Source organism: Microcaecilia unicolor, chromosome 5, assembly GCF_901765095.1.
Source record: "Microcaecilia unicolor chromosome 5, aMicUni1.1, whole genome shotgun sequence".
In the NCBI taxonomy this organism is placed as follows: Eukaryota; Metazoa; Chordata; class Amphibia; order Gymnophiona; family Siphonopidae; genus Microcaecilia; species Microcaecilia unicolor.
Window position 1 is genome coordinate 120,678,006 of NC_044035.1, and position 12,794 is coordinate 120,690,799.

At 38.1% G+C, this 12,794-nt stretch overlaps 1 long non-coding RNA gene across 2 annotated transcripts in view; it reads left to right on the forward strand.

The window, feature by feature from the left end:
• LOC115471168 overlaps nt 1-10,950 on the forward strand; it is a 53,613-nt gene extending 42,663 nt beyond the window's left edge. The window contains exons 3-4 of one of the 2 annotated variants that reach the window (XR_003942285.1): nt 7,968-8,142; nt 9,936-10,950. This is a non-coding gene — a long non-coding RNA (uncharacterized LOC115471168). Of the gene's footprint in view, nt 1-7,967; nt 8,143-8,872; nt 9,121-9,935 lie in introns of those variants that run through there. The other variant, XR_003942284.1, reaches the window with a different exon arrangement.
• The last annotated feature ends 1,844 nt before the right edge of the window (nt 10,951-12,794 follow it).

A 12,794-nucleotide genomic window follows, 5' to 3' on the forward strand; every position in this document is an offset into this window, starting at 1 on the left:
CCCAACAAGTCGCATAAGCATATTTGACTAAATATTGTACACTCATTGGATATTCGTCTAAGTATTGACCCTTCCTTGGTGGACATCCTTGTGTAGGTTTCTTACTGCCCCCTTTGTCCAGTTTTTGGTGCTATTTTCCCCATCCTATCGAATCTGCCCGACCTATGAGAATCAATTCTACTTATCGCACAGGTTAGCCAGCTATAAGCGTAACCGATGTAGGTACACTGATGCGGGGGTGACCCCATATTTGAGATCATATAGGATCCAGCTGTTGGCCCTGTGGAAGGCCACTTAAGTGTAGTACTCTGTGCTTTTGAGTGTGGTACTCCTGTAATTGTTTTGAAAACACCCGAGCCTGTATTTCAGGATGAGGCTGAATACCTTTAAGTAGAAACATTCGAAAAGGCAGGTGCTGGAATGCCACAAAAGCATGACAGTAGTCCTTGTTGTTGCTTTTAGGCCAATTATTAGGCCACAAGAGCTACTAGGAAGAACCTGAAAAGGCTTGTAGTTGTATAGCATGTAAATCTGATGTACCATATGTCGGAATCATTGGAAATGACCTGCAAGTATTTAAGACAATTGAAATAGTGTACATTCAGGTGCAGTAATTATAAAATTAACCTGCAAATGCCTGCTGGCTATTGACGTACTGTGCTTTCAGGGCAGCTGGTATATATGAGACATGCAAGCTGACTGCTATTGGAGTAGTGTATGAGATCTGTAAGTCAAATGCTAGTGGAGCAGTGTACATTCAGGTGAAGGTGGAACATAAATTTGGAAAATCCTCCACAGTTCCTATACAACAAATATAAACACTTAGGGAAAGCCATGTATATTGTTTGCATCTCAGATTTAAAAAAAAAGCAAATGCAGACTGGCAAGTTCAAGTAATGCTTGCTAATGATTTTGCTCATAGTTGATGATCCATTTTTCAATCTATTGACTAGTCTCTAATTTATCTTTCTTGAGAAAATCAACAGAAAAGGGTGTCCAGGGTCAGTTGGAGGAGTTTTTTTTGAGTACCAGAGTGTTCTTGAGCCCTATTAGTGTAGATTGCAGAGGGGATAGAGGGTAGAGGCCTTATTTATTTCTGCCATTGACTCTCTCAGAACAGCATTGATGGTAGGGGGCTCTACGGTTCTTTTAGTTATTTGATATGTATTTGATACAACAGATCGTATATTTTTATGTACTTACAATTAGTCTATTGATATTGCTACTTCTGGTTTGGGCTGATTTCAATCTTTATCGTTCAACAAATGGCAAGGAGGGCTTTCCAGGAAACATGGTCTTCCTGAATTCCTCTCTTGATTAGAGTTCCCCAGGGTTGTTCTCTATTGTACCATTATATTTAACATCCATCTTCAAATGGTGGGACAACTGGTCAATTATTTTGGTGTCAAAGAACGTATTATGTTGATGAAACTCAGCTATTCCAATGTAATGTTGATATTACTATATCTTATTTTTCTTCATGATTGTCTTTCTGTCATTCATGTATAGATGCAACATCATAATATAGCTCTGACTCTCAATAAAATTTCTGTATTTATTTATTGGGCTTTATTAACTGTTTTTATGATGAGATTCACCTAGGGCAGTGTACATCAGGTACAATTTAACATAAAACTTATAATTTTGATAACAGAATAACTATAGCAAAATAATGTAAACTTGGAGATGGCAAACTGAATCCTAGTTATAGGATTAACATGATCCAATATTAGAAATATAAATATATAACAGGATCATAAAACAATCATCCAACAAAAATATTTATTTCATTAATGCAAACTTGGTATACTGCCATTTAGAAACCATCATGGTGGTGAACAATAAAAGAGGTCAATGAAAGATCAAGACATGACAAAACAATCAACTAAACCTGTTGAACAGTAAGGCAGAAGATGGAAGGGAGTAAGCAGTAGCACAACTAAATGTAATTGAATATATCACAAGAGGGAGGGGAACAGGAAACCCAGACAGGAAAATGGAGAGCAAGACTTGGAAACAGATCAAAGTTTATCAGGGAGCATACTCAATGAAGGCATGATGAAATAATCATGTTTTTAGAAGGGCTTTAAATGTTGCTAAGGATGGTTCAGAGCAGATATCAACTGGGAGCAGGTTCCAGAGGGTAGGGACTACACAACAGAATGTGGAGTTGTGTGAGGAGGCAAAGACTAGCTTCCCAAGTGAAGGAACAAATAATTAGTTGGTAAAATATGAGTGCAAAAACTGTTGGGGCCAATGTGGAACCAGTAAATATCTATGGTACAAAGGAGTACCAGTGAAGAGAGTTGTCATGAAATGCCTAGCTATCCACCTGGGGTTACTCCGGGGCCATTTAGAGGGTCTATCCCCAGAACAGCTCAGGTCTACCTGTACCTGCCACTTGTGCTCTACACTAGCACCACCCTCCTACCAACTGGGTCATAATTGTCTCTGGGCAAGTCTCCTGCTCTCCAATTATCTCCAGTGATTTCTAGGTTACTGGAACCACACTCCCAGTGGTCCCACAATTCCCAGAAAGCACTCAAAGACCTAACACACAAACCACCAGGATTCTTTATCAGTCCAGACAGGCAGAGTCAACAAACTAAACAGGTTGTCACACTGGAACAATAAACAAAAAAAGGTGCAATCAGCAAACAATAACAGTTAACTGAATTATAGATCTATTATAATCCTAACTAAACATTTGCATACTGTCTAAACAATACCTGAGAAGATCGGGACATATAATTCATCGAGCATCAGTAAAGAGATCTCTCTTTTCTCCCGGGCTAAGACTGAAGTAACAACCAGCAACAACTGCTGGGTAATTTCAAACTCCAGGCCAATCAGAGCACAGTCAACAAGTTTTAAAAGTATACTGTTCACAGTACTGTAGATTCACTTCTCCACTAAGTGAAACTAAAAGAGAGCATACACTTTTCTATAAAACTTTAACAACAACAAAAAAAAATACACCACCTGCTGGCCAAACTAGAGAAATGCACTTCAAGGGTTAATAAAGGCAATTTTATAGGTTTGTAACACGAGCTTTATGAGCAAGAAATAGAATTTTATAATGGATTCTATACTGAATATGTAACAAATGTTGATCATTAAGGAGGAGTGTCACATGGTAGAATTTTTTGACATTGTAAATTAATTTCACAATGCTATTTTGAATCAATTGAAGGAGCCTGAGTGAGTATAAAGGGATGTCTATAAGCAAGACATTACATTAATCTAACCAGTTAAAAATTACGACATGAATCAAAGTTTTCAGAGCATAACGCTCTAGAAATGGTTTGAGTGATCTAATTTTCCACAGGGACACAAATATGATAAATTTCAGCAGAATATGAATGATAGCATAATAGCAAACTTTGAAGAACATTCATGTAACATAAAAATTATACAATGTCACACTACAAATGAAACAACAGACATGCATTAGAACGTCCAGACAACATATATATGGTGCTAACATTGTTTGTACAATACAATAAAAAATCTAAATAGGTAGCCGAGGGGGCAAGTGCAGTTGAGATAAGTGTCAGAATATGAATAGTATAAAGGGAAAGGGAAATGGGACTTGATATACCGCCTTTCTGAGGTTTTTGCAACTACATTCAAAGTGGTTTACATATATTCAGGTAACCATAATCATAATAATCATAATCAAAATCCTCCCCCAAAATACCCTTCAAACAAATTTATGTTTTCTATCTAGTGCTTCCAGTATTAGCTGATATTTGTAATCTTGATATTTTGTTTGATTCCAAGCTTACTGTCAAGAATCAGAAATTTAATGACACTGGAAAAAAATCTAACATTTTGGGTATTTTTCCTGTTTTGGGGTTAGAAAGGACATGGGAAATGTTGTTTATGTGCATAAGCACATAATAAGTGATGGCAGGTAAAGAGGAGAATGGTTCATCTAGTCTGCTCGGTAAGGTAGCCAGAGTTGTAGAACTGAGATTTGTACCAGCTGCTCCGTGCAGGTTATACCTCTCCATGCCTTGTTTGAAGTGTGAAGGTCATTAAAGTTTTACTTTGATTCTATCTTCTTGCTATATAAGAATTTTCTGTGTTTATCCCTTACTTCCCTTGAATTTCAGTGGATTTCTCCCCACCATGAGAGCATTCCAGGAATCTATCACCCTTACCATGAAAAAATATTTCCTTATGTTGTCCTTAAGTCTACCACCTCACAACTTCTTGTCTCTAATTCTACAACTTCCCTATCTTTGAAAGAGATTTATTATCACATCAATACTATGGGGGTATTTCTATAAAGTGGAGCCTAGAGGTAAACACCACTTAGGCACATCAAAGGTGCCATTAGTTGACAAGTAGGCATCCAGTGTGCAGCTGCGGTCAAAAAAGCAAACAGGATTATAGGAAATTATTAGGAAAGGGATGGTAAATAAGAATGCCATAATGCCTCTGTCTCACTCCATGGTGCGATCTCACCTTGAGTATTCCATTCAGTTCTGGTTGCCGTATCTCAAAAAAGATATAGTGGATTTAGTAAAGGTCCAAAGAATAGCGACCAAAATTATAATTGGAATTGAAATCCTCTCATGCAAGGAAAGGCTAAAGAGGTTAGGGGCTCTGCAGCTTAGAAAACAGACAGCTGAGGGAAGATATGATTGAGGTCTACCAAATTCTGAGTGGTGTAGAATGAGTAGAAGTGAATCGAATTTTTTGCTCTTTCAAAAAGTACAAAGACTAAAGGACACTCAATAAAGTTACTAGGAAAACTTTAAAAACAAATAGGAGGAAATATTTTTTCTCTTAAAGAATAGTTAAGCTCTGGAACTCTTTGACAGAGGATGTGTTAACAGTGGGTAGCATACCTGGGTTTGAAAGAGGTTTGGACAAGTTCCTGGAGGAAAGGTCCATAGTCTGCTATTGACATAGACACGGGGAGGCCACTGTTTGCCCTGGGATTGGTAGTATGGAATGTTGCTACTATTTGGGATTTTGCCAGGTACTTGTGACCTGGCTTGGCCACTGTTTGAAACATGATACTGGGCTAGATGGACCATTATTCTGACCCATTATGGCTTTTCTTATGTTCACCCATGTGTTCTAGATGCTATTCTATAAGGTAGTGTCTAAGTATCATAGCACCTAACTGTAAGGTGGACCATGGGTGTGTCTCCCAGGTATGTGTGTAGTTTATAGAATACTATAATCTATGTGCATTATTGGGCGACCTTTGAGATTCAACTTACATCTGCTATTGACATAGCATAAGAGGGCATGCCTAAAAATGGGTGCAGAAGCAAACAGTAGGAAGGATGGGCTCTTCTCAAATACCGGAGGAGACATGATGATGGAAATAAAGTCTTTATTGCAAAAAAAAAACCCGACTCAACACAGCAGCCGTGTTTCAGTGCGCAAAGCGCCTTCCTCAGGAGTCTTATGATGTATAGTTGATTATGAAAAAAGGATGTCTTTATTAAATCGGTACACATAAAACAATATAAATATAATCCAAAGTTTAACGGGGTTTTACACTGGACTGTCCAAATAGCTTCAATGAAGAAACAAGTAAAAATGGGTGCACCAATGCCAATTTAAACCAGTGTTCTGTAACAGAAACTTGGTTCAAGATGCTGTTAAAGAATTGGCACTAAGCACAGGGCACTAGAGCAAATAGATTGAGACATCAATTTATAGCATTGCCACCTATAGCATTTTTAGACGTTCTACCTGTTGATGGTAAGGGAGAAAAGAGACTGTATAACACAACCAGCTTTAACACGTGGCTCAAAACCTGGTGTAAGTAGGTATGTTTTTGATATATAGGTAGCAGGAGCAATAGATGGAACATCACGAGTCTATACTGCAATGATGGACTACATCATTCTGTGGCAGGAAAAAGGATCCTAAGTGAAACTTTTAATCAATGTGTGGACAGGCATGCAAACTAGAAGAAGGAGATGGGAGGTGGAAGAAAACACCCCTAGCAAAAGCATAATGATGGTAGGAAAAATTAGAAGGGAACATATCTTAATATACTTAGCAATAACAAAGGGGAAGAGGAGATCAGAATATAAACTTTATACAATAAAACTGAACAATCTAAAAATTGATGGAAGTCCATGAGCACAAATGTTCATAGTATTGGCAGTAAAATTCCTGATCTGGAAGCTCTAATAGTGGAAATGGGCTTGGATATTGTGGCTATTAATGGAGACAAAGTTCCATGAGTCTCATGAATGGGGTATCAGTATATCTGGTTATAATCTATTCAAGAGGAATAGAGCTAGCAAAAAAGAGGGAAGAGTAGCTCTCTAAGTAAAGAACATTAAAGTGGCTGAAATACAGGGGATGTGGGGAAAAGAGAAAGTCTTGTGGGTCATATTGGAAAGAGGAGATGCCCCATTCATCCTCATCAGTGTAGTCTACAGACCTCCAATTCAAACTGAAGAACTGGACTGAGATCTAATCAGTGATGATAATGCAAAGGTAGAATGAAAGGAGAGGTGATAATACAGTGATAATAGTCTACTGGATGTGAATAGGAGTATTCCATTGGCAAACCTGGAAAGAAGTAGAAAGATAGTGCCTGCCTTGCAAGGGGCTTTGCTCAGATAAATGATGATTTGAACCCACCAGAGAAGGATCTACACTAGAATTAATAGCTCATGAATGGAGAAAGTGTGTCTAATGTTTCAGCAGGTCCCCAACTGAGAAGCAGTGTGGTTTGATATAAAAGTTAAGGTAGAGTCTAGACAAACAAAACAAAAAATTCTGGATTTCAAACATTCTGACCTCAATAAAATGAGGAAGTAAACTGAAAGGGGCTATAAAAAGGTCTACTTATATTTTCATAAGAAAAGCAAGTACAGACCACTGGAAAGGGGAACAGATATAGCTCCTCCAAGTGGCTGCAAGAATCTAGTTAAAAAAAATTAGTGTTCACAAAAATACAGATCCACAAGAAGAAACACAAATGACAGTACCACGTAAAGGTGAAAAAGTCAAAGTAAGAATTTATTTATTTATTTATTTGTTACATTTGTATCCCACATTTTCCCACCTATTTGTAGGCTCAATGTGGCTTACATAGTACCAGAGAGGCCTTTGCAGGCTACGGTGTGAACAAATACAGGATGATGTTGTGGTAAGATCAAGTTCATGTGGCACATCTACATTAGGGAATCGGAGAACTGAAGAGTTCAGTGCTTTAGTTTGGTTGTGTTGCAGAGATTAGGCATTTAAGTTGGATTAGTAGGGTATGCCTTTTTAAACAGGTTGGTTTTTAGTGATTTCAGGAAGTTTAGGTGGTTGTATGTCGTTTTCAAGGCTTTTGGTAATGCGTTCCACAGTTGTGTGCTTATGTAGGAAAAACTAGATGCGTAAGTTGTTTTGTATTTAAGTCCTTTGCAGCTTGGGTAGTGCAGATTTAGATAAGATCGTGTTAATTCGTATGTATTTCTAATTGGTAAGTCGATGAAGTCTGTCATGTAATTCGGGGCTTCTCCGTAGATGATTTTGTGAACCAGGGTGCAGATTTTAAAGGCGATGCGTTCTTTGATTGGGAGCCAGTGTAGTTTTTCGCGGAGGGGTTTTGCACTTTCAAGTTGCGTTTTACCAAATATAAGCCTAGCTGCTGTGTTTTGAGCGGTCTGAAGTTTCTTTAAGGTTTGTTCTTTACATCCCATATAAATTCCATTGCAGTAATCTAAGTGGCTTAGTACCATTGTTTGTATCAGGTTGCAAAATGTTTCCTTCGGGAAGAATTGCTTCACGCGTTTGAGTTTCTACATTGAGTGGAACATTTTCTTTGTTGTGGATGCCACTTGGCTCTCTAGTGTTAAGTTATGGTCCATTGTAATGCCGAGGGATGTCAAAAACATGGATTGAAGTAAAAATGGCTAAAGATGCAAAGCTGAAATATATATGAAATGTATATTAAAGATACAAAGCGACATGGCAAAACCTTTTTTCAGGTATTTTGGGGAAAGGAGCAAGCCCAGAGATGAAATTCGGAGACTCAAAGATGCTGAGCTGATATGTGGAAAGTGATAAGGAAAAACTGGAAAAGCTCAATGAATTCTTCTGTTCAGCATTCACAGAAAAAAATCTGGACAATGGCTTAAGGGAGAAGGCGCGTATAGAGGAGAGGTAAGAAGAGGTATGGGGGAAAAAAGGAAGAAAGAGAGAGATAGCGAGAAAGATGCGGTTCATGGGGGGAGTGAGAGGGGGAGACAGCGGTGGGAGAAACAGAAAAACAGAGAGAGATGCTGGGGGGATGGATAGAGGATAGATGCTGGAACTGGGGATGGAAGAATCAAAGAAGGGAGATGCTGGAAGTGGGGATGGAAGAATCAAAGGAGGAAAGAGAGAAGGGAAAATGGATGGAGGGAAGAGATGAGATGGGAGAGGGGAGTGAAGGGAGTAGATGGTACCCATGAAAAGGAGCGAGATGTATACAACTATTCTCCTGTTTACAAAGCCTCGTGGCAATGCCGACACAGACCATTTAAAGTGAATGGGCCTTGTCGGCATTAACGCACTGCAGCTGTTAGTGCGGCTTTGTAAACAGGGTTGAATGTGTACATGCTAAATTTATTTCAATTCTTTTATGTTTGGATCATGTGATTAATCACATGATTAAAAATCTTAATCACGATTAATCATGTGATTAAACATTTTTATCAATGTATAACCCTGATTTTTTGCACTTTGAAACTTCTTCATTTATTTGGGAAATATAACATTTCTAAAATAAAGAAATACATAAAATAAATAAGCTTAGTGGAAAACATTTTTAATAAGATATATAATAACATTTGATTGTTTTACTTTGACAAATTAACCTACACTAACACAGTTTTTCCTATTTGTTTTGTAGCTCTGTACAGATTTGTAATTTGCTGCTGCTGCCTTTTTGAAAATCCTCATATTTCATGAGCCTGCTAGTCTTATGTGATAAAGACTCATCAAAGCCATCATTATGCCTTTAGATCTTTCTACTGCTTTTCCATTTTCCTTCATACATTAATGCCACATATACATGCATGCACAGATGTCTTTTGATTCTCTAATCCCATTTTTCCCCTTCCCATATTTTATAATACAGACAAGTACGATAAAAAATCATTAAAGTCAGTACTCTAGGCAAAGAGATTTGTGTTTTATTTCATTCATTTTTAATGTTGCTCACACTTGATCTCAATTGACTCTTTTTAATTTCTTATATTGAATGACATGCTTGCAGCACTTGCCTGGTATCTCTCTTTCTAAAAGACTTGCCATTATTTATCACAGTGAATTATCTCTGCTATCTGTTTATTAGTCTTTGACAGAGCTAAGGGCCTCTTTTATCAAGCTGCGCTAGCAGTTCCTGATGCGGTAATGCCGAGAAAGTGCATTCACTTTGAATGGGCTCTATCAGCATTGCTGCGTGAGAACCTCTAGTGTGCCTTGATAAAAGAGGCCCTAAGTCTTTTTGGATTTACAATATAATGTTTCTGCATTTTTCTTTCAGAATGACTTACTTTTGCATTTTTAACTGGTAATGTAGTGTGTTAAAATCTAGCTCCACTAAATACTGTACATGTGCTGATATGTCTGCAAGGTTCATATTTTTGTGGGCAGAGATGAGCAGATTTTCAGAATCCCTGGGCTCATGCAATGGTTTGAAAATCTGCTCCCAGTTTTTGATGCCTGTAGGTACTCAACTATTTGGTTTCTTAAGAAGACTAACGAAAATAGTCCTCTTAGTGGAAAAATGTTTCTAACTGTTTTTCTGTGTGCAAAGACTTCTTAATGCTCTGTTCACTAGTGTACGTAGGACAACTTTTTGTTTGAGGCTGGGTGGTGAAGGGACACTGTATGTAGATAATGGTTGATATAGATAGGTTTTCTGTATACTGCGTGACCCCCTCTGCCTGCTTTCTGCTCATTACTTCCAGAAAGGGGAGGCATCTGTTGGTCTCAGTCTCCATGATGAACAGAACACTAAGAATTTGCGACCCAGACAGTCTTCAGAAAGAAAAGGACACCCTCTGGGACACATTCCTAGCTAATAGTTACAGCAGAAGGGCTACTTCTCAAGCCCTAAAACTTCTGGACAACCCAAGCTGCTAAATCTACAATTACCAACAACCATTAGATGAAAATGCCATGACAGAACAAAAACTTGTAGTGCTCCCCTACATCCAAGGAGTGACATCACATAGGAAAACTGCTAAAGAAGAATAACATCAAAACAGCCTACAGTGCACCACAGAAACTGGCATCCACACTCACACATGTGAAAGACCGGTTACCTCTGTTTCAAACTCTTAGAATGTATGAAATCCATTGCAGTTGCAGCCAATCGTACATTGGCGAAACTGGACGCACTGTAGATGAAAGGCTGTATGACCATAAGAAACATCACCAGCTCTGCAACAAGGAAAACTCAGTTGTAGTCCTTCATGCTAAGACAACTGGTCATACGATTAGATTTGAGGACACAAAAATCTTGGAGAAGGAAGACTGTTGGTAGCGTAGAAGAATTAAATAGGCAATAGAGATAGCAAGACACCATAATGTCAATGGAGACAAAGGGCTCATCCTAAACAAAGCATGACAACTGCTCATCCAGACTTGAGCCAAGGACAAATGTTTTCTTACCCCTTCAGTTTTAGAATATGACCTATAGAAATTTTCCCCTCCCCTCCCCTCCAGAATTAGAACTGTCCCAATAAATTTCCAGCCTCATTCCCAACAGAATTTAAAATTGTGACCAACAGACTTTTCTGCTAAAAATTCTAATTTGTTATGGACCATGTTTGGTGACTAGTTCTAATTGAGGTGGAGGTAAGGGCTCCCGTGCTACCCTGGCAGTATCTGGGCAGCGCACGGCACTGCCAGATTACGGCCGGGCAAACACAAATATTTTTGTAGTGCTGGAAATGGGGCGCGCTAGGGGTAGGAACTACTGCCGGGCTACTGCGGTAGCCCAGCAGTACTTCCCTTTTAGCGAGAAGTACGCCTGCGTTGGGCTTACCACTGTTTTGTAAAAGGGCCCCTGTATTGGATCTGTGTGGTCACAAGTGATATGTTCATGATTACTTATTTGTTTGTTGGTTCTTAGTATCGTAATATTCATGCTGTACTTGTAAAAGACCTTGTTAAATAAAAAAGAAAAGCTAAAATAAGAACACATTTACATAAAATAGGAGACCTATGAATAAGACCAATAGAAGGGAAAATATAAATGGTAAAGGTTATATTTTGAGGACTGTAGACACAGTAGCATAGCTGCTGTAACAAGACTGTGTCCAATAATTGAATCAAATCAGATATACTTGCTTACTGGGTGAAAGCTGCTAGTTACTACTCAATTCCACAGTGTGTGCTGCTTATTTCCAGACTCCTGAGCACAGATGGTTTTCCAATTTTATCAAATAAACAGAGCAAAAATAAATTGGAGTTCTAAAGTCATCACAAGAAAAAAAGAGTTGTGTGCTTGTTGAAGATTGAAATTCCCATGATGAATGGGAAAAGCTCTCTTGCTCTTTCTCTTTCTGTATTTCTTTAGGTTTAAAATTGAGATCTGAATCCATGTCCCTTTTGATTACTATTACAGCGTTAATATGATCATCATTAAATATTAATATGAAGAGGTAGTGCTTGTATAGAGGCTTTTTACAATATGTTGCTGGTCACAGGAGGTCCATCATTTGAAAAAAAAAAACCCTCCTGGTTTTGAAGATTTCATTTCATTTATTTATTTCCATTTAGATTATTGTATTGGATTTTATTTGAGTTTAAACAGAATTTTACTCTATCTGCTGCAGATTGCCCAGAACATAGCTGGTAGAGAAATCCTGGACGTGCTTCGGTAGCCTCCAGCTGCTTCCCTGTTGAAATCTTTACAGTACTTATTGCCTGTAAAAGTTTGATGTCAGTTTTAGATCTTGTCTCTACTTCCCAGGTGCTTTGACAGCATGATCTGTACATTCTTGGATGGATTATTCTCTACTTATACTTCAGGGGAGAAATTCAATAAACGGTTAGGGCCTAAAAAACTGGTTGCTAAGCCAGTATTCTATAACGGCAGAGTTGTGCCAAATCTGTTATAGAATATTAGCACAAGGTTGCAGTTAGATGCCAAATTTTGGGGGCCCTTTTACTAAAGAGTTGCCACGCGGCAACCTGGAACTACCACCGGCCCAACGCAGGTGCTGTCTCTTCATGTCTCTGATGCAGTGGCACAAGAGCCACGAAACGCTGTCAGCATTGGAGTGGAGTAATGTTAAGAAACTGCAAATGAAGGAAGCTGCATGGGAAGGGAACATTTCAAAAAAACTGAAGCAAAAATGAAAAAGGGTAAGTGAAAAAAATGTACAGAATAATGTTAAAATATTAAGAGATGTGCTAATAAATTTTGATAGAAGTTCCTGAGAGTTATATAATAATAAAGATAGGGGAGGTTTTTTAAGCCAATGATTGAAAAGAAAGGGAGCTGAAGTATTATTCAATACAAATGAAGCTACACAATTCAGTGTGGTAATCCCAGAAACAAATAATCAAGGGAATATATAAGCAGGGACACTATTTTATGTATTACAGTGGTGTACCAAGCTATTTTTTGCACAATCAATTGCAATTTGTGGTATATTTATTTATTTTATTTATTTATTTAGTTGCATTTGTATTCCACATTTTCCCACCTATTTGCGGGCTCAGTGTGGCTTACAATACATTGTAAATAATGGAAATACAGTTTGTTACATTACGATTATGGTTACATTGTGAATAGTTAAGGAAGACAGAGTTAT